The sequence below is a fragment of the Zootoca vivipara genome, chromosome 3, assembly GCF_965207765.1.
Source record: "Zootoca vivipara chromosome 3, rZooViv2.hap1.1, whole genome shotgun sequence".
Lineage (NCBI taxonomy): Eukaryota > Metazoa > Chordata > Lepidosauria > Squamata > Lacertidae > Zootoca > Zootoca vivipara.
In genome coordinates, this window is record NC_142586.1 from 21716583 (window position 1) to 21742326 (window position 25744).

The 25744-nt window shown below is 43.2% G+C and overlaps 1 long non-coding RNA gene across 1 annotated transcript; it reads left to right on the plus strand.

Annotated features, from left to right (window-relative positions):
* Positions 1-1839: 1839 nt before the first annotated feature.
* LOC148686179 (uncharacterized) lies at positions 1840-16793 on the plus strand. The gene is made up of 3 exons (XR_015949369.1): positions 1840-2141; positions 3055-3130; positions 15337-16793. It is a non-coding gene; the product is annotated as an uncharacterized LOC148686179 (long non-coding RNA).
* The last annotated feature ends 8951 nt before the right edge of the window (positions 16794-25744 follow it).

Genomic DNA, 25744 nt, shown 5'->3' on the forward strand with positions numbered 1-25744 from the left:
ATTACTTTTGAAATTGGGAACAGAAAGAGTACACTTTGCTCATAAGTCATGCATTCTTATTTCAAATGAATGTAATAACGCCAGAGGATCTACAGAAATCTATACAATATGTGCTAGATCTTGACACTCCCTGAAAATTGACACATTAAAACTGGATGCTGTCAGAAGCACTTCGTGTAGAAATGATGCGAGTGAGAGGAGGAGGAGATGCAGAGAGGGAAGGTAAAATAAAGAGTGAATACAGAGAGATGTAGGCTGGATTTGGGCTTTAAAGGTTTATAAGATCCGAAGGGATCTTGCAGGAGCAGAAAGGCACCTCCATCTGCACAAGATGCTATCACTTGATTTCCGCTAAATCCTCCTTGCTTCAGATCCTGGACCACAATGCACTCCAGACAGAGGGGCTCCCTATTTTTGTGACAGGCTTCCTGGAGGTGCAGCGAGAAGGGAGTAGGAAATCCTCACTGTGTTAGTGATTTTCCTTTCATACTTTTTGGGATCCAAGCCAATGTCAACAAAATGAATGCCTTTGACATTATTATATTAAGCAATGCTTAATATAAATGGGTGCGTGTTAACCACTTAGGACTTTTTAATAATTTAGATACATCTGAGCCTCTTTTCTTTAAAGAACAAATAAATCTATTTTTAATTCTGGTGGTGAAATGAGTTTTGCTGTACTGGAATATTTGGTCATTTGGGCCTCTTAAATGTTTTTAATGTGGGAGACGCAACAATTTCTTTTGATGTATTTATGCAGGTTTCACTCTCATTTCCGATGGTGTAATGTTTTACTTTGTATTTCATTGTTGCTTTTTCTCCTTATTTATTGCAAGCCACTCAAAAAACATTATGTTATGGGGCACACAAATGCGAAAAATGTCATAAATGTGCATGCCAAATTAATAGACATTTGCATCAGCTGTGTGTGTACGCCAAATAATAAGGCAAATTGGTGTTAGTATTTTATGTTGCTGAGTTGGATTATTCCATTAACAAGGAGTGGCTTAGGGAGTGCTCAGCCTTCCTACCGGTAGTAGCTCTCTAAACTGAGTTGCTTAATTCCTCCCCAGTATAAAGTTAAAATGTAGGGCCTGTTTCTTTTCTTTCCATTTTCTTTCTTGGGAGATGAAATCAAATTCACCCAAACCTTGTTAGGGGAGCGGGGAAAATATTTCATTTTGAAGGACAGGTCTACTTTTAATGAGAATGAATTATTTTCCCGATCACAGGGATTTGCAGGAGGGATGCTGAAGTAAACATATAGGGTCCCTCTTCTTTCTTCGCATTTCAGTTGTGAGAGCAGGGCATAAGTAGCAGACAGTCCATTGTGTAACCCAATTCTTTCCCAAATGCTCTTTTCCCTACAAACAACTAAAAATCACAGTGTTCTAGTTTGTTGTTGTTGGGTTTTTTTTGGGGGGGGGCATGCAAGCACCATGCAAGTGTCTAAGCAGTTGATCTTGTGTGGAATACTATGCAATATTGGCAGTACTGCTGCAAGCTGCAGGAGTCTGTTTCCAATATGCTCTGCTTATATATTTGTAGACAAATAGATATAACAAAGAGTGATTGTAGAACTCCTTAGCCGCCCCTTTTACCCCAGCGGGAACTTAAATAAAGCCAGGGGCTGGCTTAGAGCTTAGCAATACAGTTACAGTAGGCTGCCACCACTCCCAGTCATGCTATTACTTAGAAGGTTTAGGGAGACTCCTTCTGCCCTTGTCTGGGTTGTACAGTTTAACTCACAAATTATAACCCAATTAACAACAAAATATCTAGTAGCGGTCGAATGGTCTGGCTCTGGATTCAGCTTCACTCATTCAAAGGCCAGTAAGACCAACCAATAATTACTTTTCAGTATTTATTGTAACTAAAATACTTATAAACAGGGTGCACGTTTCTTATAAGCATACAAATAAAACAAAACCTAAATTGGCATTACTATCTAATGTACTTACACATAAAAGTTCAATCTTAAGATTAAAGCACAAAGTCTCTCCATCAGGTCCCTGCATTCCAACAAGGCCATGACGAACACTCTGGCAGACTTCCAGCAATCTTCTCAACGACAGGCAATTACATCGACAAAGGTGGCCAAAGGAGGGCCCCTTGCACCTCTAGACGCTGAGTATAAAAAGGTAAAGGTAAAGGGGCCCCTGACCATCAGGTCCAGTCATGTCCGACTCTGGGGTTGTAGCGCTCATCTTGCTCTTTAGGCCGAGGGAGCCAGCATTTGTCTGCAGACAGCTTCCGGGTCATGTGGCCAGCATGACAAAGCTGCTTCTGGCGAACCAGAGCAGCGCACGGAAATGCCGTTTACCTTCCCGCCGGAGCAGTACCTATTTATCTACTTGCACTTTGATGTGCTTTCGAACTGCTAGGTGGGCAGGAGCTGGGGCCGAGCAACAGGAGCTCACCCCGTTGCAGGGATTCGAACCGCTGACCTTCTGATCAGCAAGCCCTAGAATCTATGTCTTAACCCACAGCGCCATGCTGAGCATATATCCCTCTTAACCCCACGAGGTAGTGCGATTTTAAACCAACTGAAGGGATTCTTTAATCAGCAAAGACCCAATGATTAAAGACCAAAACTATAAATCACTTGTCAACTATTCACTGCAGCTGGACAACGGCTGATTAACAACCATCCGAGGAGTTTAGGTCACTCCCTACCTTCCCAAGGCAATTAAGGGAAGAGGAGAAAAGCTTATCTTAAAGGAGCACCAGACACGAAAGCCAGGCACCTTCCCAAAATACCAACCTTGGCTTCTCTCCCCAAGCTGAACAGAACAGGGACCCAAAGTTAAACTTTTTTCCAGAATCCCTCTTGCACTACAGTGATATTCTCTCACCCAGTGGAAACCCAGTAGTGTTGCTCCTGGGCTTCTTGCTGCTAGAGGACGTGAGGGGTGCTTAACAGTATTACCTTTTGTAGCTGCTGGTGGGGATGCCTGTCTCTTGGCATCAAATAAGTAGCTGGTCTTAGCAACCATTTGATCCTGCACATAGCTCCACCTGTCGCAGGCTTTTCCCTCTCCTCTTTATTTTAAGATTACTCACAGTCATCACAGCAAAAGATCCAACAGCAAGAGATGAAACGCTTTCCTTTGCTGTTCAGCATCAAGTGGTAAGTGAGAGATTATACAAGTTCTGCAGGGGATCATGAAGGGTGATGCAGTCACAGAAGGTGCAGGTATAATGGGAACCAGCATTCGTATTTCACTGTTTATCAAAGGGAGTCAGGAATGCATGGAAATGAAAGGTTTCTGGGGGTTTTAACCACAGCAATATGAAATAATAATAATAATAATAATAATGGTGCTGCTCTATGAGTGCAAAAAAAAAATTAAACCAAAATTAAGCCAGTGAAGTTTTCATCATATTCCAAATATTCTGGAGCAGACAGCAAATGAAGGACATGATTAAAGTTGAGGAAACTGACTTGTATTTTCATGTCCTTACTGGTGGTAATAGGGGTCTCTGCAGAAGGAAGAAGAGACGTTGATATGAAAGTCATTTTTTAAAAAATAATAATAAAGGAGAAAAGAGCAAATGGCTATAACAGAGTTTGAACTTAGCAAAGAGAAAGAGAATCAGTGTTTTAGTGCATTACATTTGCATGTAATGGTTGGGATCTGAAGGGGCATATTGCCGGTTCAGGTCTATACACCTGATTTCTTTTCAATTTTTTTTCCTGAGCCACATTTTCAAAAAATTGCAATCCTCTCAGAACTCCCAGCATGTCCTTTGAATTCCCGGAGTTAGCCAATTAGGTTCAGTAGCTCTTTAAAGCAGATGTCTGAAAGAAATAGCACTCACGGCCCAGCAATTCCAACCCTCCTGCTCTGCTTTTTGCAAAGGTCTTGTGTCGAACCCTATTTGAAGTTGGATGAATTCAAAGGGCAATTTGGGAATTGTCGGAAGAAGGGGGGGGGATATTTAGAAAATGTACAGTAGCTGGGCAGGGGAGTTGCATTGCACGAAGAAGCAGAAGATTTCTCCTACACAGACTATTTTAACTCAGGCCCATCTTAAGCACTTCATAGTCAAGTTTGGGGGCCTTACTTTCAATTAAGCATGCGCCAAAACATAAGTGCTTTTCCCAATCATTCTCAATGAGAAAAGAAATTGCACCCAAAAATGCCTGAGAAATTCTCTTGGGCAAGCTGAAGGAGTTTTCTTCAGTTTACCTCACTCTGCATGCAGCCTTTTCAAATGCTGCAGAGGAAGAGGGCAATTCCTCTCATGGGGACTTTTTCAGTTCAAGAAGTGTGGGCACCCAGAAAGTATGGTGGCGGCAGCCTTTCCAAAATATATGGCCAGGGAGTTTCTGACAAAAGGTTATCTGCAATCCAGCAGTATTTATGTATTTATTTGTCATTATTATTTATTAGATTTATATTCTGCCCTTCATCATGAGATCTCGGGCCAGTTCACAGAATAAAGTATATAATTTTTATGAAATAAATAAATACATACATAAGAGAGGCAGCAAGGGAAACAGCTAAGGAGTTAGATGAAGGAAGGGCAGCAGCAGGACCCTATATAATTGCTGCTTTGTGCCATAATTTATGCTCAACTGCTGTCAGCTGCTACACCTAGCAGTAAAGCCCAGGGCCTTGCAAAATGGCAGCGTTCTATGTCAGTAGCAACAGTAAAAAGGTAAAGGTAAAGGGACCCCTGACCATTAGGTCCAGTCATGACCGACTCTGGGGTTGCGCGCTCATCACGCATTATTGGCCGAGGGAGCCGGCGTATAGCTTCCAGGTCATGTGGCCAGCATGACAAAGCCGCTTCTGGCAAACCAGAGCAGCACATGGAAACGCCGTTTACCTTCCAGCTGTAGTGGTTCCTATTTATCTACTTGCATTTTGACATGCTTTCGAACTGCTAGGTTGGCAGGAGCTGGGACTGAGCAACGGGAGCTCACCCCGTCACAGGGATTCGAACCGCCGACCTTCTGATCAGCAAGCCCTAGGCTCAGTGGTTTAACCACAGCGCCACCTGGTAGCCTCCATAATCCTGCTATGGCTTATTTTATGACTTAAAATGGGGAAAAGAGGGTAGTAGGGTCTTTTGTCTTGTAAAGAGCTTTTGCCAACCTAGAAGTTCGAAAGCACATCAAAATGCAAGTAGATAAATAGGAACCGCTACAGCGGGAAGGTAAACGGCGTTTCCATGTGCTGCTCTGGTTTGCCAGAAGCGGCTTTGTCATGCTGGCCACATGACCTGGAAGCTATACGCCGGCTCCCTCGGCCAATAATGCGAGATGAGCGTGCAACCCCAGAGTTGGTCACGACTGGACCTAATGGTCAGGGGTCCCCTTTACCTTTAATGGCAGGGCCATCATCTCCCTCTGCCTCTCTGGCTGGCAGAAAAAACAAGCTCGGCCTCTTAGCTCACCTTAATTATCAAAGTCCTGATTTAGTCCCAGTACCCAATAATCTAGAAGGGAATTCTGGGGTCCCTGCTTCTCCACTAAAACACACACACACACACACACACACACACACACACACACACACACACTTATTGTACTTACACAGTCAATAATATACAGTATAATCTTTGAGGGAACATCGAAACTGTACAATGTAAATCTTTGGTGAATTGCCTAAAGTTAACCACTGTTACTGCGTAGGAACTCCGATACAAAATCTTTCCTTTGCACATTGCTAGCACAAACGTTTTGAGATCATGCTCTAAGTCTAAGGTGACTTCATTGCATCACACATACCTGGCTGGCGCTCAGGAGGTATAAATAGTAAGGAGAAAAACAATGATCCATTCTTTCCAAGAGCTTTCACAGAGAGCTCCCGTTGCTAAGGAAACCGTTTCCTTTATTTTCATATTTCCCTAATCCATATATCTCGGGGTCATTCAGACAGTAAGGATCACAATGTGGTATCATACAAGATAGGATGATACTCTTATTACCTGGTAATTGGAATTTTAATAACAGATTAGAGAGAACAGCCATACTTGGAACCAGTGAACCACCCCTGTTCTCTTATAATGGCAATGGCGCTCATCTGAGTTCCGGTGAGCTCTGGCTGAAAAAAGCCTTGCTTGGAACAATGAATGAGAGTCCTGAAAAGGACGGTGTTACTCCACTAACGGACTAGGTTCCCTCCACTCTTCTCTGAGTGTCTCTCTTACCTTATCCCAATTGCATATGATCCTAATGCAGGTGAGGATTCTTTCTGGCCAGAACAGGCTGCCCAGCCATAGAAACAGAGTAAGCAGCTTCACATGTGTTGTATTACAGGGACAGGGCACCTGCAGCTCTCCAGGTGTCATTGGATTCAGGGCCGTCTTAAGCACCCCTGGCGCCGTGGTGCGCCGGATCCCTCCGGCGCCCCCCCCGCCCGTTTTCCAGCGCAGTGGGTGGGCGGGCGCAGCGCGGTTGCCACAAGCGCTGCTGCGCGGCGGGCAGGCAGGCACAGCACAGTTGCCGTGGGCGCAGCTGCGCGGCGGACCGTCGGACCGGCCGGCCAGCGGGCAGGCGCAGCTCGCAGTGCCCCCCTGGCGGGCCGGCGCCGTGGTGCCCTGCGCCACCCAGCCTGCCTGTAGGGCCGACCCTGATTGGATTCTATCAGCACCAGCCAACGTGGCCAATGATCAAGGGTGATGGGTGTTGTAGTCTTAACAGCAACTAGATCACCACGAGATCTGCATACTTGCTCTATTTAGGGAAGTTCTAATATGTTTGATGTTTTATTGTGTTTTTAATATTCTGTTGGGAGCCGCCCAGAGTCATAGCTGCCAACTCTCCCATATTCCCCGGGAAACCCCCGTTTTTCCAGCCGTTTCCCGTAAATCCCCGTAAATCACCCGGATTCTTACCAGCCTGGGGAGGCTCCTTCTGTGCATGTCTGGAGTCTCTGGATATGCACAGAAGTGACTTCTGGCACTGCAGCCATTTTGGAAATGGGCAGAGCATGCGTAGAAGCAACTTCCGGTGTTGCTTTGCCAAGTTCCAAAATGGCCGCAGTGCAACTTCCGGTTCTGTGCAGCTGCCGATCCTGGATTTTTCAGTCTGGAAGTTGGCACCTATGCCCAGATTGGTGGGGTGGTTATTATTATTATTATTATTATTATTATTATTATTATTATCATTATTTCTATACAGAAGAAATGGGTGGACACTCCATTCCATCAGGGAATTCCCAGATGTGGGTAAATCTCCACTGGAGACCTATAAATAAGGGCCTTTTGACTCATTTGTGTGGCACAGTGACGCCAAATCGACGAAATATCCTAGAGGCAATATTTACCATGTCAGGAGGAACAAAGATAAATTCTTATATCTCAGGTACTGCCTCAGTTCCTAAAGCTCTAAAGGGTAGGGCAGAGCCCCAAATGTGGAACACAGACATAGGAGCCTAGATCCAGCTCTCAGGTACCAATAATTCCAAACCCCATAATAATTCCCCACCCCATAATATGCTCTCTCTGTGTTTCTGTCTCTCCTGTGTTTTAATTTGAATCAGTTATAGAAACGTAGTCAGTCTAGAAGGCTGCCAAATGGGCTCTTTTGCCCAGAGAGAGAGAGAGAGAGAGAGAGAGAGAGAGAGAGAGAGTTAAACCAGCATGGGCCTTAATTTTCCACTGCAAAAGCAAGTTATTGTGGAGCTCCTAGCTACACAACTTAATGATAGCTCCCCATCATATATTGCCCATTAAACAAGTGGCACATTAGAAGTCCAGTTACAAGAAAGCTGTGCTTTGATTTGCCCATTGTATTGCATTGTGAGCTGGTAGCATCCCGTGGAGGCGAACAGTTGAGAACATTTTGTTAAGAGCCCAACCACAATGCCGCCACTGTAGGTTTTCCACTCATGGCTTTCTTTCTTCCCGATCGCTGTGCCGGTGGTATAGGATTAGGGTCAGTTCTGAAAATATCAGGAAAGCTTCATTGTTATCTAATAGTTTTTCTACCCTGTGGGGAAGAACATTTAGGAATAGAGAAAAAAGGGAATGGGATAAAGCCTTAGCCATACTGAATGATCTTTTTAACCTCTGTTTTTAAGACAGTCTCTCTCTTCTTCTTCTTTTTCCTGAGGGAAGAAAGATGAGATTACAGGCATAGTTTTGTTCTTTCTACAGCAGTGAACGGTGGTTTAAATGACACGAAGAACAGTCTCTGCGATGGGGGTGAAGAGAAATCATGTTCTGTTACTTACACAGACTCGAGTCCCAGAGATTTAAAGAGACTAGTGTCAATTCAACTAGACACACAACTTTTGATCCCAGGTGTTTCAGACAGTAGCCCACTTTAACGCACTCATCTAAAGTAGGTCATGGAACAGTCAAAGTTCTCACAGTAGCAATGGCAACTTGGATAGTTTTCACTAGGGAAGATGCATGCATCTATATCGAAATAGGTCTCCAATCTACCGATATTGAACTGACTACTTGAGTGTATTATTTGGTGCAGGGAATGGAGGGTTTCTAAACCCATGTACAGCTATATTCTGTCTACCATTTGCAAGATTGGGGTGGGGTGGAATATCAGCTATAAAAGGGAATGAGATACTGGTTGTGAAGCATACAGTTGCCGAAAAGGCACAGCAGCAGTACGTCTGTAAGGTAAAAGGACCCCTGGACGGTTAAGTCCAGTCAAAGGCAACTAGGGGTTGTGGCACCCATCTCGCTTTCAGGCCAAGAGAGTCGGCATTTGTCCACAGACATGTGTACAGATAATGGTGATGGAAACCTGAGCACCGTTTACCTTCAATACATCTGTACACATGTCTACTCAAAAGTATCTCAGTAATGCTCACTTTCAGGATACAGGATTGCAAGTTTGATGTTGCAGATAGTGCTTTCACACTGCATATCCATAAAAGGGCTGCTTCTGTGGGTTGACATTATTAAATTACTATTCATTTATTAAGTACCAGCACAAGGCAGTCTAAAAGACTCTGAAGCACATGAGAACGCAGCTCAAAATAACACACACACAACACACAGCCCTTCGCCAGCTCTCTTCTGCGTCTCCTTATATCGCCTACAGATGGAGGGAGGTCCTTGGAACCTGAGCCTCTAAATGCACCAGCTTTTCAAAACACACCTGTTTAGTGTTTACACAGGCATTGCCCTTGGTTTCTTGACTCCTGTTTTACTGCATATTTTAATCACAAGTGCTTATATTTTAATGAGATTGTTTAATTGTTTTTTAAAAATGTTTATGTAACTGGATTTTATACTGTTTAAATCACTTAGGAGCCTATTTTGGCATCAAGCAGTATGTGCATTAAAAAAATAATGCACTGTGGATGGTGGCTTGGATACTTAACATCCCTTATAGGAATGCAATCTGCATTCACAGACTGGGTCTTTCCTACCTCACTCTTCCCCCTGCATCTCCACGTATCTCCCCAAAATGTTCTCTGCAGGGCACCATTAGGAATGGAGCTGAGATGGAGAGAGTGAAAGACTCATCATGAATAATGGGGTGACTTCTGATTCCAAGCCATTTTTCATATGGCGTTAGATGGTTTTCTGTGACAAATGTGTGTGCTTCGTCTTTGCGTTGCCTTCCCTTTATTCCCCCCCTAAAACTTTTTGTACATCTGCAAACCTTGGAGTTCCCCCTAAGCCTTTTGGTGCTTCTCTGTTGTGTGTATATGGGGCAGTTTTAGCTACATAAGGATCCACACTGAGAAGGCGAGTTCATTGCTCATGAAGAGGATTGATCCCTCTGATATTCCATGTTTTCCATCTGTTTCTATCCTTCCCCCTCATGTTCCATATTAAAGCCTGCCTCTTATTATATCTTGTCTAAGACCTTATCATTTGTTTTGAAATTCTCTGTCCCAGAATAGTGGTGGATACCAATGTGGTGCCTCTAGAAGTTGCTGGACTTCACCTCCCATCATCTCTGACCTTTGACCAGGCTGGGGCTGATGGAAGTTGGAATCCAACCCTAACCCTAACCCTAACCTGACAGGTCACAGTTTTCCCCATCCCTATTTAGAATGAATGAGGCAGTACTGTACCACTGACAAGATGGGTTGTATAAGCCTGTCAGATCATCTTCACCCAGAGCTGTGTGAATGCTCCTTGGGATGAATTGAGAGATTGATCTACTGAGAGAGGAAGTTTACACATCTTGCTTAAGATTTGCGTGAAAACATGCCTTTTAAGTGAAGTGTTCTTGGGCAACAGTAGTGAAGATCTTGACCTTTCCCAATAGCATTAAGCTGCGGTGCTGTGAAATAACACTTAAAAGCCATTGAAAAGCATGATTAAAGTGTTTAAATAAATAATAAATTTAGAGTGCAATCCTATACACATCTCCTTGGAAATAATCCCCATTGACTTGGATGCTGTTTACATTTCAGCAGCAGCTAAAGAAATGCCAGTTCCTCATAAAACCATTTCACTCAAACACCGAAAGTCATAATAGTAGGTGGGCAATAGTGATGTCGTTGAAACCCTGAAGTGGCAGCTGACGAAAAATCTGGAGGTTCCTGAGGATACAAAAGAATTTCAAGGCAAACTGAAGAGGTTTTGATAAGACTACCACAATTTGCTAAGAAGGAAATGGATTGCACTGCCTAAAATTGTCTTCTGCAATATAGTGTATTCCCAATGCTATTGGACCAGCTCCCATATTCTCTAATCTTTGGAAATGCTAAATGAAAATGTAGTCTGAAAGTTTGGCAATGCATGCCTAGAGCAACATTCCTGGTGAAGTTTAGAGGTTCATTTAAGAGATTTGAGGAACATGGTGGCAAACGATGGCTCCCGTGTGTTACGGTAGCTTTGCATTATGGCAGCTGCTGCATTGCGGCTAGTATTGAGTTGAGAGGTTCCTCTATTAAGCAGGCCCTAGGAAAGAACCTCTTTCCTTGCCTGGTGCATGAAGACTGAAATGGTGGCACAGGGGATAGATTTCAGAGGTTTTTCAGAAGTGGGGGCAACACTTAACTTTTTAGGGCTTATGAAGTGCAAACTATTATTGCTCTGATTTCCTCTTAGGGAGAGAGAAAGCTCCCACAAATCCTATGGAATGGTTTTAGATTTAAAATAAGATGGTATAAAGACTGATGGGGATTCTGCCTTTAGAAGTTATTGATGTTTTGCTTCCCTGCTTGCCAAGTGAGTTTGATCATTTGCTGTAGAATATAATTCCTTATCTTGTATACCCGCTTAACACAGACACAGTGTCAGCTCCCTAGAAATGTGCAGGTGGCCATAAGTTTTCTCCTCACACACAGTTGACACGGGCAACTTTCTCTCGGGCATTCTGCTAGGGCATTAAAAAAATATTAAAGTATATGGCATCAGCTCATTCCGCACACCTTCATTAATTCAGCAGCTCTGACTTGTATTGAAGTCGAAATCAGAGACACTTTCCCTCCCTTTTGATCAGTTCCCTGTAAATTAGCTGGGATGCTTTTGATTTAGAAATGTTTTTTTATTTAAAAAATAACTATTAGATTATTATTATTTTCAAACACTGTAAGTTGCTGTAATGCTGAGTGCTATTCCTGGAGGTTTACACTGCAACTTTATTCTCCGGAGCCCAACAAAGAAATCATCTCTATGGGGAGAAATGCTTTTATCTCTCTACCTCTTTTGAAATAGGAGTTTGCCTAGGGACAGACTGACTCATGCTGAGACCTTTTGCTCCCCAGAAACCCTGTATTTGGAAATGCTGCTGGGCTGCAGGTCGCAGGCAGAGGGCAAGAAAGATGTGGTGGGCATCTCAAAGGCTTTATAGACACCACAAATCCTCCACTGGGATCTGGCCTCATTTGAAGTCAATAGGTGCTTTCCCTATTCAAAGGCTGCGTTCATCTCTGCCATCTTAAACGGCTGCAACAGCAAGAGGTCCGCCATCATTAACTGCTGTGTTAAGTGTGCATTGAGCTGTAAGAGAAACAATACACTCTTGAGGTGTTCCTGTGATTAACTAGGAACCTCATGTTGGGCTTGTACAAACTCTCTAGAAAGATTCAGGGCAGATCTCCTTAACCTGCACATTTAGCTGACAAGCATTTCCATGTTGTCTGGTGGCTAAACTTGCTCCTGGACCAGCGTCAGAAATTCCAGTGTCCCTGAGGTTATGACATAGCAATAACCTCCTCCTGGCTGATGTCTCTGTGTATGTTTTCTAGGTAATGCAGATGGCAGTTGTAGTTACTGCTGTAGCTAGCATGGTTCAGACACTTGGAAGGGTGATGCTCAAATCTGGTAGATGCCTCTCCTCTCCCTTCTCCTCCCTCATGCCAATGACATACGATGGAGTGCTCCACAAGGTGTCTCATATGCCTGATGGTCTCATGCTCTTTTCTGTATATCAGCTGTGCTCAGAGGTGGGGATGCTCCTGATAAGCTTCTGGTGGAATCGTGAGCAGGGTGTAGCAGAAAGGAGGGACTGGTATCTGAGTGCTACAGCAAGACTCCCTCTACCCACATCAAATGAAGAAAGTTTTATTTATTAAGATAACAATATGGAGGAATTGGGACACAGGTGGCGCTGTGGGTTAAACCACAGAGCCTAGGGCTTGCTGATCAGAAGGTCGGCGGTTCGAATCTCTGCGACGGGGTGAGCTCCTGTTGCTCGGTCCCAGCTCCTGTCAACCTAGCAGTTTGAAAGCATGTCAAAGTGCAAGTAGATAAATAGGTACTGCTACAGCGGGAAGGTAAACGGTGTTTCCGTGTGCTGCTCCAGTTTGCCAGAAGCGGCTTTGTCATGCTGGCCACATGACCTGGAAGCTGTACGCCGGCTCCCTCGGCCAATAATGCGAGATAAGCGCCACAACCCCAGAGTCGGTCACAACTGGACCTAATGGTCAGGGGTCCCTTTACCTTTACCTATGGAGGAATTACAAACCAATTCACCAAAATAATTACCTTCTCAGTAGTGGTGCCCGCCCTGTGGAACACTCTCCCATCAGATGTCAAATAAATAAACAATTATCCGACTTTTATAAGACATCTGAAGGCATCCCTGTTTAGGGAAGTTTTTAATGTCTGATGTTTTATTGTGTTTTTAATATTCTGTTGGTAGCTGTCCAGAGTGGCTGGGGAAACCCAGCCAGATGGGCAGGGTATAAATATGTTGTTGTTGTTGTTGTTGTTGTACCCAGCCAGATGGGCGGGGTATAAATATGTTGTTGTTGTTGTTGTTTGTTGTTGTTGTTGTTGTTGTTGTTGTTGTTGTTGTTGTTGTTGTTGTTGTTGTTGTTGTAATAAAGTGTGAGAATGGGAGGATTTTTGATAATTCTGGGGCAGGGCAGGCTTATAAAGACTCAAATCTCTTCCCAATTAGTAATCATGTAGCCCACAATCAGTCTCCTTCATAGCTGCCAAGTTTTCCCTTTTCTCGCGAGGAAGCCTATTCAGCATAAGGGAAAATCCCTTTAAAAAAGGGATAACTTGGCAGCTATGGTCTCCTTTCTTCAGGGAATAATATTTGCATGGGAAGAGGAGATGAGAGTGAGCAAGTGGGAACAATATTATTAAAAGATTGTCCCTTTCAGGGGATGGGAGGAAACCAGCTGGGCTTTAGGCTGCAAAATGTCTTGGACCAGCACTGCACAGAGTTACATTTTGTGTATTTTTTATTTAAAAAAAAATGCAAAGAAGCAATAAATAGCATCAGTTAAGCTGTGTGAAAGTCACCGACACACTGTTGAATTTGGAGATCAATAAAGACATGGTTCTGAAGCAGCAACGTAAAGACAATTAGATTCAAATGGTTCGGGTGTGATTTATATGCTTCATTAAAGGATTATAAGCATTCATTAAGAACTTACATGAGTTGTCAGTTTCTTAAAACTCACTCGTAGAGTTGTTTAAAATACAAAGACTCAGTTGTGGGGGTGGCATGGGGATGTTTGCATCCCATCTTTTGAAAGTTTCTCAAGAAACAAATCCTGATTTAATGCACAACACTTTAACCTTTCATTTCAAGCACCCTGTTCTCATAGCCGTCATCCAAATGCCAATAGGACACCTGCAAGCAGGACATTGGTACACCCTGTGGCAACAAATTCCACGAGTTTGACTATGCACTGCGTGAAGAACTTTCCGTTCTTGTCCTCAATCTTAAAAATGTTTCGCTTGGGTTATATAGTATGGTGAGAGAGGGGATAAAAACTTCTTTATCCCCACTTTCTTCAAACCATGCGTAATTTTAGACATTTCTGCTTGTTTTCCCCCAAAATAAACATCCCCAGATGTCGTAACCTTTCCTTATAGGGGAGCTTCTCTCGCTTAAGCTGAATGTTGGGAGATTCAGGACTGACACACACAAAATGTTCCGCTTTTTCATACAGAACATGGTTCAATGGCATAATTTGTTACCACAAGATGTAGGGATGGCCACTAGCTCGGAAGGCTTTAAAACAGGCACCCCCAAACTGCGGCTCTCCAGATGTTTTGGCCTACAACTCCCATGATTCCTAGCTAACAGGACTAGTGGTCAGGGAAGATGGGAATTGTAGTCCAAAACATCTGGAGGGCCAAAGTTTGGGGGTGCCTGCTTTAAAAGATTAGAAGAGACTGAGGAGTTTGAGGCTATTGATGGCTGCTAGTTATGATAATTGCACACTTTCTTCAGGAACAGGGGCAGAAACTGTGGGAGAGCACTCATGCCCTCATATTCTCCTTGTGGGCTTTCCACAGGTATCTGGCTGGCCACTGTGAGGACAAAACACTCATTAGACTGGCAGAGTTTTTCTTATGTTCATATATCAAGGCAAGAATGTGGGGTGTGATAAATTACCCTGGAATTCACCAAGACCATGCAACGAGTATTCCAAACAACTGTTGTATTTGGAAACACAGCGACCAGCAACATCCAGCCATTCGATTCAGAAGAGGAAATGAGAAGTGGGGGTGCTTCTGATCAGGGTTCTGGTGACTCCATTCCAGAGTTTTCCCTCCTTATCCCCTGTCAGTCAGCTTTCTGTGGCCACTGATTCTTTTCTTCTCTTATTGAGCTTCATAATTTTCACGACCGATATGCCAGTGAACAGAAAGGTAGTTCAGCAATCCACTTTAGACTTCATTTGTTTAGTGGATTGCCGATTATATATATATATATATATATATATATATATATATATATATATATATATATATTAGGACCGCATTACATTTATGGTTATATATATATATATGTATTGTGTATCTCTCATCTTACCATGAAAAGCCACAGAATTCCAGGATCAAATCGAATGTGTTTTCAAGAGTTTGCATTGCAAGGATACCCTTGTTCACGAAGTAGCTAAGCTTACTTTGCCGCTCTCGGAGCACAGCAGTATATTTGCATGCTGCCCAAACAACTTATGGCAGGTTTTTTCTTGACAGTGTGAAAATTCCCTCATTAGCCAATGGGACCTGCTGGAAAAATGTGTTATGAGCCGATAGATTCTCATCTTGACATACTTCCCACGCCCCAAAAGTCAAGTGATGGATACATACAACCAAGGGACGGATGCATGCCTTTTTTGTCCATTAAATGCAACTTTTGGGGGAGCTGTTACTCAACTATTATTGATTAGTTAAATTGCTGTGATGTTTTTTTAAGTACTGCACTTTGAAGTTTCAGCTGTTTTTGTCATACATGTGTCATACGTGTGAAGGAAAACCTTAAACACGCTGCAGAGTTCAGCAGAGTTCCCAAAAATAGACCAGGGGCAATAGTACTTCATTCAGAAGAGCTTTACTTGTGCTGAAGGCAAATGCAGTGTAATGGTTATCAAATCCAATAAAATCAGGATTGGCTCAGTCCATACAGAAATCCAGTTGCAGCATTTACAAACTTAACTCATAATGAGACTAAACCTTAGCACTAAGCTTCCCATGTACATAAACAGAAACAGCACACCAGAAGGAAGAGAGAGAGAAGAGAAAAGTAAAACCCAGGCTCCTTTTGGCTTATATTTATAGTCAGCATGACTCTGCAGAATAGAGATAAGAGATCTTATTCAAAACAGCTTCCCAGAAGGTATAACCCAAACAATTAACCCTTCTGCCTCTGCTTCTCTCACACAGAGAAGCTTCTAGTAGTTTCTTGTATTAATCAGAATAAAAAGGAATAGGAAAGATCTTTACACATGAGATCAACACTTTCTGCACTAAGAAATGCAAACTGACAGTTTTCTTGAGAAAATACATGCCTATGCAGTAGAAAATGCTGTTTTCACAGAAATTTTTTATACCGGTCAGGCAATTGTGAAATGGGGTAAAATATTTTCATGTGCATTTTTTACTTAGGCATATTGTTGGCTACAGAGCTGTTATTGTTATGGCTTTGTAAATGTGTTACAGTGGAACCTCGGTTTACGAACACCTCAGCTTATGAATTTTTGGTTTGCGAACGCCGCGGACCCGTCTGGAACGGATTAATCCACTTTCCATTACTTTCAATGGGAAAGTTCGCTTCAGTTTATGAACGCTTCAGTTTATGCACAGACTTCCGGAACCAATTGTGTTCATAAACCGAGGTACCACTGTACATAAGAACACAAAACAGACCTGCTGGATCAGGCCAATGGCCCATCTAGTCCAGTATCCTGTTCTCACAGTGGCCAACCAGATTCCTGTGGAAAGTCTGTAAGATGGACATGGGCACCACAGCACTCTGCCTACCTGGAATTCCCAGCACCTGGTATTCAGAGACATAATGTGTTGTTTTGGATGGTTCTGCATTTATTGGTTGACAGCTACCCCTGAGCTCCAGATTGGAAGAAGAGTGGAATATAAGAATCTTGAATAAACAAAGTTTTAAAGAACACAGTTCTTTCAATTATCTTTCTATCATTGGATCTTTATTTAAAGACTGGATTTTGATGACCACAAATTGAATGCCTGGCAAAATGTCAGATGCTACACTTTGCCGCTAAACGAATCAACGTTTTCTCCCAAGCACCCTCAAAAACATCTCCATCTCCGTTTCACTTCCCTGACATGAAATTTTGACAGAGCAATGAAAAGAATTGCCCAAATTGGGTCTTTTGTTTGCACATGTACATTGGTGAATACCCAGGATTATATGGCTCATGAATAAATTGTGAGCTGCGATGCCACTAAAAATGTTTTTCATTTCACAGAAGTAATCGGGTTTATCAACCATTAAAGTTGCAATAAAATTGCTTTGTAAGAGTAATGAATAAAGACAATAACAAATGCATCTAAATAACTGAAAATGTTTTAATAATAACAGACGTTTTAATACGTAAGGAGCAAGCTTAAAGCCGACCAAAGGATGGGGGATGAGCTGCTGGAAGCAGCATCAATACAGAAACACCAGTTTGTATTTCCTGAGTTCAGAGGGGAATTTGGAGGTAAGAGGACATTCTTTGTCTTTACACTGCACTCTTTGTAATCTTCCTTCTCTCATAATGAAACAATTCTTCCTATTTTCCCACATTGCCATCAGAGGTGTCTTCATAGGTGCCAAGTTCCGGATTGAAAAATCTGGGATCAGCAGCGCCACGGCACCAGAAGTCACTTCTACGCACTTCCGGACGTGCGTAGAAGCGACTTCTGGCGCTGCGGACATTTTGGAAATGGGCACAGCGGCATCGGAAGTCGCTTCTATGCATGTCTGGAAGTGCGCAGAAGCGACTTCTGGCGCCGCTCTGCCCATTTCCAAAATGTCTGCCGCGCCAGAAGTCGCTTCTACGCATGTCAGGAAGTGCGTAGAAGCGACTTCTGGTGCTGCGGACATTTTGGAAATGGGCACAGCGGCATCGGAAGTCGCTTCTACGCATGTCCTGAAGTGCATAGAAGCGACTTCTGGTGCTGGCGCGGCACCAGAAGAACATGGCCTCCATAATCCGGGGAAATACGGGGTATTTTGCTATTCGGGACACCTGCGGGAAACGATATGAAAATACGGGGGTTTCCCGGGGAAAATGGGGTACTTGGCAGCTATGGGTGTCTTAGCGCTAACCACCTGCTCCCTACTAGCAAAGGACTTCATCATACCTGAACAATCCCCCCCCAAGCACCATCTAAAAATAAAATAAAAACCCAGTTCTCCTCTAATTGTAGTGACACAACAACCTCTCCTACAATATATGCATGCAAAATATTATAACAGCCAGTGTGGTGTAGTGGTTAAGAGTGGTAGACTCATAATCTGGGGAACCGGGTTCGTGCCTCCTCTCCTCCACATGCAGCTGCTGGGTGACCTTTGGCTAGTCACACTTCTCTGAAGTCTCTCAGCCCCACCCACCTCACAGAGTGTTTGTTGTGGGGGAGGAAGGGAAAGGAGATTGTTAGCCGCTTTGAGACTCCTTCGGGTAGTGATAAAGCGGGATATCAAATCCAAACTCTTCTCTTCTTCTACTTGGGTGCCAAGATTATGCAGTGCTCCTGCAACAGAAGCACAGCTTTGAGGGAAGAGACAAGGACTGTTTGCAACAACTGTGTAAAAAGGGGTGAAATTCACCCAAAATGAACACACAGCCCCCCTGAGTCTTAAACCTCATATAAAACTGAAATAACCAAAAGTTTCCTTAATACAGAACTTCAGAGCTCAACATTGCAATACCTAGTGGTGTCCTACCTGGAGGTGACAAGAGAAATATATTGTCTAGGTACAATCATACTGATTTTCAATTGTATCGCTGTTTTGTTGGAGGAAAGCATCATTTCAAACACTGCAATATCATTGCCGGAAGCGCCGTCTTTCGGGAGCGCTACTTCAGTGAACCATGTGGAAAACAAGTTAAACAAAGATAAGGTGTCATGTAGCAAAATTTCAACCCTCGCAGTATTTTGTCAGGTCAGCAGTGGAATTTACTGTAAATAGTGCCTGCAAATGCTGCCAAAGCTTTTATTTGAAAGATTCAAAATGAGTCACCAAGGAGAGGGTTGTTCAATTAATTCTGTCTGAAGGGTAAATATCAGGTTTGTATGGGGTGCAGGTGTTCAGCTCAAAGGTGCTAATTCAGGTCATCTGATAGGTTCCGTGTGTGCTCCAAATTGCAAGACGAATCAGGGTGGTTCAATGAAGCTTCTCACTTTTTTTAGTTGGACTGCACCATTAACAAGGCATCTTGAGGAGGTCAGAGGCTCCCCAAGTTTCCAGGTAATAATATGTGACTTTGGCTCTTCTCTCCCTCTCCCTCTCCCTCTCCCTCTCCCTCTCCCTCTCCCTCTCCCTCTCCCTCTCCCTCTGTGTGTTCATGACCTTTTTTGCAGACAGCTACATCTTTTAACCACGGTGAATAATTTCCCTAGTGTACTCCACCCACAGTGATTTCAGAGAGGGTTTACAAACTGTTGTTTTTCAAGGTCAGTCTGTTGTTTTTCAAGTTCATCATTCAGCCCGGAAACTGAGGTCCAGCACCGAGGGCCTTCTGGCGGTTCCCTCATTGCGAGAAGTTAGGTTACAGGGAACCAGGCAGAGGGCCTTCTTGGCGGTGGCACCCGCCCCGTGGAACGCCCTTCCATCAGAAGAATTCTGCCACCACAAACTGTTGTGTAACAGCTCACATTGTGCAAGAGATTGTGCGACACCTTGCACTAGTCTGCATCTCGAGGCCTTGCACAAACAGATAACACTTCTGGATTTCTGGCCTCTTTTTTTTCATGCAAAGGTCTCATGCCAAGTCAGAAAAAGCCCTTCTGGTCCTAGAAAAGCCCCTCTGAATCCAGCCCAACGTAGAGAAGGTACACTATACCATCCAAATGTAATACTTTTGGCATAAAATTTCACATTTTTGTGAAAAAAAATTATAACTGTCCAACGTCCATTGATTCTCTGCAATAACTCAGTTGTGATTTTAAAAACAAACAAACAAACAAAAACCTAATATGCACATCACTTGAATATGGGCAGAAGAGCAATGTTCCTCTTACAACAATATTTCCACTACTCAGATATGACGGCATGCTACAGGGATCGTGAAAGAAAATTGCCCATATTCTTCATCAGGAAAAGATTGGTACAATACACTAGATTTAACAAATTTAGGGGCAGCCTATTGTTTGGCATCGTGCCTCGTCACGGCTGTTAAGAATGAATGCATAGTAAATGTAATTGCCTATGAAGCATACTGTTATGTTTTACCCTATCATATTAACATGCTTGCTGAGCCACAATAAGCTACTGCAAGGTAACATGACAGCTCCAAGATCAAGAGAGGAAAGCTGCAGAGTCGAGCTGAAATAAGAATGTATGAGAGATAAAGTAGGTTTTCTAACCTATTTGGGAGGAAAACTAAAATGCCTGCTTTTTCAGCATACTCATTCATAATCCAGTCCCCTTTTACTATTTGGTAGGCCCCATTCTCTCTCTCTCTCTCTCTCTCTCTCTCTCTCTCTCTCTCTCTCACACACACACACACACACACACACACACACACACACACACACACCAGACCCTCCAAGTACCCCTAATTTCCAGGGACAGTCCCAGTTTCTGGTTTGATCCTGGCATGTCCCACTTTTCCTTAGGATGTCCCTAGTTTCACCAGAGAAATGTTGAAGATACAGTAGGATGTCCTATTTTCATTGGAAAAACGTTGGCAGGTATGGCGTTGCCCAACCCCCGAGCTATCTGAAGGCAGCCCTGTATAGGGAAGGTTTAATTTAATGTTTTTAAATAGGGTTGCCATATTTCAAAAAGTAAAAATCCGGACTAGTTTTTGAGCTAGTGTTTCAGCATTTTCAACACGTGCTGCCATACGCATGAATTTTCCCAGACACTTACGCTATTTCTGCCCGGACACAGTTTCCAACGGTTGAATCCTGGATAGGTCTGGGAAATTCCAGACATTTGACAACCCTATTTTATATAGGTTGGAAGCCACCCAGAGTGGCAGGGGCAACCCAGTCAGAAGGATGGGGTATAAATAGTAGAACTAATATTATGGAACAGGACATTGCTATTTTCTTCAGAGAAATGTTGGAGGGTATGACACACACACCACCACCACCAGCAGCAGCAGCAGCATACAGACATCACTATGCTCATTTTAAACTTGCTTCATTTCAGCAACCTAAACTGCAGGGTAGGAGTAAAGATTCATTTGGTTACACAATTGGGAATCAAAATCCTTGCCAACCTACTGGAAAATTTTCAGAGATCTACCATTAGATGCCAATCTACCTTCTATGCCCCCTTGTCATAGAGCATAATCCACCAGAAACTCAATATTTGTTTGGAATATGGTATTACAAGTCTAAGGCTGAAATCCTAACCCTGCTTACCTGGAAGTAAATCCACTGAATTCAGTGGAACTTACTTCCGAGTAAAGGTAAAGGTAAAGGGACCCCTGACCATTAGGTCCAGTCGTGGACGACTCTGGGGTTGCGTGCATTCATCTCGCTTTATTGGCCGAGGGAGCCAGTGTACAGCTTCCAGGTCATGTGGCCAGCATGACTAAGCCACTTCTGGCGAACCAGAGCAGCGCATGGAAACACCATTTACCTTCCTGCCGGAGCGGTACCTATTTATCTACTTGCACTTTGATGTGCTTTCGAACTGCTAGGTTGGCAGGAGCTGGGACCGAGCAACGGGAGTTCACCCCATCGCGGGGATTCGAACCGCCAACCTTCTGATCAACTCTGTGGTTTAACCCACAGCGCCACCCACACCATAGCTGTCAAGTTTTCCCTTTTCTCATGAGGATGCCTATTCAGCATAAGGGAATTTCCCTTGAAAAAAGGGAGAACTTGACAGCTATGACCCACACTTCTGAGTAGACATGGTTAAAATTGCATTGTAAGATGTCTTCACTTTGTATTTGGGCTTACACAGGCAGCCTTTATGTCCTCAGTGAAAATCACTTGCTTACCACTACACTCAACTGGAGTCAGTATACTCAGCACCTGACAGGATGAAACCCTGCCATAGCACTATCATTGGCACACATTACCATGGTTCCTCATTAATAATGTTGCAGACAGCATGCTTTTCTGACTTGCAAACATAGAGGCTGTTGCTTTTTTCAATAAAGATGAGATATGAACCCTTCGAGCGCTCCGTTTAAATTAATCGACATGACATTTTTCATTGTTATCCCTGACCTTCAAGACTGGAAAGGACAGCTGACAGCTGACATCTAACGATTTATTTATTTTAATGCAAATAATAAAAAATAAAAAATGGAAGGGGTTAGGAAAATGGAAGGAATTGTCTTGTCTAATTGTTTGGAATATAGACTATTTCGAGTCACAGATCACTGGTTTTGAACTTGGCACAAAGCAATAGATATAAAAAGAGGAGAATGCATGCTAAAATCCCATTAGCCAAATTAAGAAAGTTAAACAAATGCACAATTGCCTTCCGTTTAAATAAATGGAAGTTAAACATGTTTAGCTTGCTTACCTTGGATCATGGCCCAGTTTAATGCTGCAGACAAGGGCCAGTTTACAGGTAACAAACTGGCAGTCTGTCCCACTTCTAGTAGACAGGTGCCCATCACCATCATAACAGGCTCTAACTGACACTCTGGTTAGAGTACTCCAAGGCAATAGGACAAGGATTTCATGGGCAACATGGAGACTGAATCTCCCAGAGGGAAGCTCTTTTCATGTCAACTACTCAGGTTCTTTCAAAGAAGAAGGTGGACATTTTCATTGTGTGCACTGAATCCATTCGACAAATAAACAGTGAACTCAGATTTTCAATCTGGTGTTTGCTGCAGTTCAAGAACATGAAAGATGGTTGCAAAGTATTCATATCAATACATTCTTGTTGCAGGAGGTACATTTCTGCCCTGTAACTATTCAGCATAAATTAATCACCATCATGAGTTGCGTCCCCAACTCCTGTTGCACTCCAATCTCTCAGCAGCCACTAATGCAAAGAAGGGAACATGACTCCCCCCCCCAAGATCCCTCTTCCCCCAATGCCATTTCAAAATTTGCTCTGGAGATGCTGGGAGTCTCTCTACGACAGCATCTGGAATGGCTTGGGCAGACACTGCAGGAATCAGCACATCAGGCAATTTCCCCTCTTTGGCTTGCATTGCTGAGTTTATACCATCAGTTTCATGAAAATACCCTAATTAAGCATGAGCTTCACCACCAAATTGAATGGGGGCTGGGTGCAGGTCTGGTCCGGTGTCCCCAAGGTCAGGTCAGTGGCCTGGATCAGGTAGGAGAGCTGTGCACAGCCCTAGCAACCACTGGAAATGGAACAAGGTGAGAGTAATATGTTCTGAATACTAACTGCAACCAACATTCTGGTAGTGGCATATTGTACTAGAACATGAGAATATGTGATACTGCCTTACACTGAGTAAGACCGTGTAGTTCAGAACTTTCTACATTGGCTGGCTGTATCTCTCTGGGTGCCAGGCTTCGGGGAGTCCAACCCCTCCCACGGTGGCAGTCAAGAAGCAGATAAACAAGAAGAATTCTTACCAAGTCTTTTATTCAATATTCTCAGAGAGAGAACGTAAAAATGCCATCCATCTTAGATACCTGAAGGAGCGTCTCCACCCCCATTGTTCTGCCCGGACACTAAGGTCCAGCACCAAGGGCCTTCTGACGGTTCCCTCAATGCAAGAAGCAAAGTTACAGGGAACCAGGCAGAGGCCCTTCTCAGTAGTGGTGCCTGCCCTGTGGAACACCTTCCCACCAAATGTTAAGGAAATAAAGAACTGGTTGACTTTTAGAAAACATCTAAAGGCAGCCCTGTTTAGGGAAGTTTTTAATGTTTGATGTATTTGTCGTGGTTTTAATGTTCTGTTGGGAGCTTCCCAGAGTGGCTTTTAAACAACTTCCCAGAGTTGTTTTAAAAAAACAACTACCAGACTTTTAGAAGACATCTGAATGCAGCCCTGTTTAGGGAAACTTTTAATATCTGAAGGACTATTGTATTTTAATATTTTGTTGGAAGCCACCCAGAGTGGATGTGGAGACCCAGACAGGTGGGCGGGGTATTATTATTATTATTATTATTATTATTATTATTATTATTATTGCATTGCTCTGAGTAAAGTCCCACCCCCTCCGTCTCTCCTATTATACGTCATCACTGCATCAGTTGATCTGTGCTTTCTGCCTCTGAGCTTTCTGTTCTACTACTCTCAATGCATGCCAGGTCCTGGGAGGGATGGGGGTCAGGAATGCTTTCTAAAGACACTGAGCCTGTTAGCTGTCTCTCCTCGGGTGCTTTCCGCCCTGTCCGCCCCCCGCTGCTCTTCTCCCAATACTTCCCAGCTTCTCCCCTCTGCAGCCTCTGAACTATGACCTTCTGCAAACCGCTGTTGTAAATCTATACTGTCCTCCTCTTCTCGGGAAGGTTCAGAAAGAGGTGGGGGGGCAGTCCCCACCATTCCTCCTCAGTCCAATCCCTGACACTGGGGTAGTAGCTCTCTAGGATTTCAGAGAGTGGATATTCATAGCCCTAACTTTACATGCCAGCGATTAAACCTGGGACCTTCTCTGTGCAGAGGAGATCCTCGGTCACTGAGCTATGGAGAAAGAGGACTACTACATGCATGGCTATTAGATAACATAGGGAATTTACTACCACAAAAAGAGGTGGCAGCCACCTCTTTAGGGATTAGAGAAATTCATGAAAATAGAGGTCTGTCTGTGGCTACTTACCCTTTTACCTAAATGTAAATGTTAAATTCAGAAAACCTTTGGATACCGGATGCCGAGTACAAATAACATTTCCTGCTGTTGGACTTCCTTGAGGCATCTGTTTGGCCAGTGATAGTATGCTAAACTAGATGGTCATTGGCTGGATCCAGAAGAATTCTTCATCATATTCTTATTTGTAAACATCCAAAGACAGAAATATATATGAAAATAGGAGGTTCAACCAGACTGCTAATGTGATTTTGCTTTTTCAAGTGTTAAGTTTTCCCAGAATAAACACTGCTATGTTTGAAAATCTCGCAACAAATGAAAAGAAAATATTCCCTGTGAAGTGTAAGATGTTAAACAAACAGACCTTCAAATAATATCATGTTCTATATTTAACAAGTTTAAGACACTTTTTCCTACCGGCAGGCATCAGGAATTTGCATTAGTAAGAAGATAATAAATGCACATTGGCCTGGATCAAAAAAAAAACTGTGAGTGGAAGGTGAAAATGTATTAGTGCTGTTTCACAAACTCTTCTGAAAGTATTAGCAGTGCAACACCTCAATGTATCGGGGGTCATGTTAGAGCACAAGAAATAATGAATCAGGCAGATAGGGCTGCAGTGCATGAACTCTAGTGAGCCATCTTGAGAACAAACTTGTGCAAAGTCTTACACAATCACACAGAATAACTCTTCTGGAATTGGAGTCTGAGAAGGGCAGAAAGAACCCAGTCACTCTTGCCTTTTGTAATGACCCCCCAGCTGTTGCTAGAAGACATGGAAACATCATTTGGCTACCGGGGATGGAGCCTGTGGGATTTCATTAAGTTCCCCAAACCATTTCTCCCATAATTTGTATGGTTGGCACTGTTCTTCCACTAAGCTGAAAACAGCCATTCCATGAACAGAACCTCAAATCAATTGCACAATACGGCAAGAGCATAGATGAAAACAATGCAATATATAGTTAACACAACCCTATATGCATTTTTTTAAAAAATAAATAAATCACATTTATCAAAGCAGTTAACAACATATACAAAAGTAATTTCGAATCCAATTCAGATACCAACTTGGGGGTGGGGGGTGGGGAGGCGCAGAAACTTCACATAGAAGATTTGTTTATTTACATTCTATTTCTTAACTTTATATCCCTCCCCCCCATCCTGTCCTCCCAAAGGAGCTCAGGGAAGATGAAAGATGAAAGTCTTC